The sequence below is a fragment of the Microtus ochrogaster genome, chromosome 4 (genome assembly GCF_000317375.1).
Source record: "Microtus ochrogaster isolate Prairie Vole_2 chromosome 4, MicOch1.0, whole genome shotgun sequence".
Lineage (NCBI taxonomy): Eukaryota > Metazoa > Chordata > Mammalia > Rodentia > Cricetidae > Microtus > Microtus ochrogaster.
Genome location: NC_022011.1, coordinates 47,376,664 through 47,378,097, shown reverse-complemented (window position 1 = coordinate 47,378,097; position 1,434 = coordinate 47,376,664).

Sequence of the window (1,434 nt, the reverse complement as noted above, 5' to 3'; positions counted from 1 at the left end):
AAGCCTGAGTCACACTTGGTAGGAGGCGCACATCTTTAATTCCAGCACTTGGGAGGCAGAAGCAGGTGGATCCCTGTGATCTCCAGGCCAGCCAAGGATACAAGTGAAACCTTGTCTTTTTTGGTTTTTTGTGGTTTTTTTGTGGTTTTTTGAGACAGGGTTTCTCTGTAGCTTTGGAGCCTGTCCTGGAACTAGCTCTGTAGACCAGGCTGGTCTCAAACTCAGAGATCCGCCTGCCTCTGCCTCCCAGGTGCTGGGTTTAAAGGAGTGTGCCACATGGGTGTGTAGCTCAGTGGTAAGATGCTTGTCTAGTATATGTGAGGTCCTAGGTTCAATCCCCAATACCACACCACATGCAAAAAGCACTATATACATAAAATGAGACAATTTATCAGATCATATTGTAAAGATATCAGTTGCCAGGTGTGGTACACTGCGTAGCCTGAGCTACATACTGAGAACTCCCAAAATAGGCATCTCATCCTCAATTAGTAGCTGGTGTGAAGCAATTCCTATTAAAATCCCAATAGTGTGTGTGTGTGTGTGTGTGTGTGTGTGTGTGCATGCACAGTGCACATGTCTGGGCGAGAAGGCCAGAGACTGACATCAGATGTCATCTTCAGTTGTTATCCCCCTTTTTTAAGATTTATTTTTCACTGGCATGACGTACACCTTTAATCTTTAATCCCAGTGCTCAGGAGGGAGAGGCAGGTGGATCTCTGTGAGATCAAGGCAAGCCTGGTCTACAGAGTGAGTTTCAAGACAGGCTCCAAAGCTACACAGAGAAACCCTGTGTCGAAGAAAAAAGGGGGGGGGGGCTCTAGCACCCTTAACCACTGGAACCTCTCTAGCCAGACAGATCTTTATTATTTAAGTATATTTGTAAATCTTACTTCTCTCACTGTTTGTTTGTTGGTTGTTTTTCCAGACAGGGTTTCTTTGTGTGGCCCTTGTTGTTCTGGAACTCACTGAATAGCAGGCTGGACTGGAACACACAGAGACCTGCCTGTCTCTGCCTCCCAAGTGCTGGGATTAAAGGTGTGCACTGCCACTCTCTGGCTTCTGTTACTATGATGAGCCATATTTTGTATGTAACCTCTTCATTGAGTTGCCTTCTGGTTTTTGTTTTGTTTTTCATCGTATTCTAGCTACAGAATCATGTCTTCTGGTTTTGTTTTCCTTTGGTGTGTTTGTGTGGGGGGGGGGGTGTAATGGGCAGCTGTGCAAATGTCCCAGTGCCTATGTGGAGCTCAGGGGACAAGTTTGAGAAGTTGCCTCTTTCCTTCCACCATGCAGGTCCTGGGGATTAAAAGCCTTGGTGACAAATGCCTTTACCTGATGAGCCACCACCCTTTAATTGATGAATAGTCACACTTAGTGCTGGGATGTCCCCCACTATAGCTGTATAATCACACTTAGTGCTGGGATGTCCCC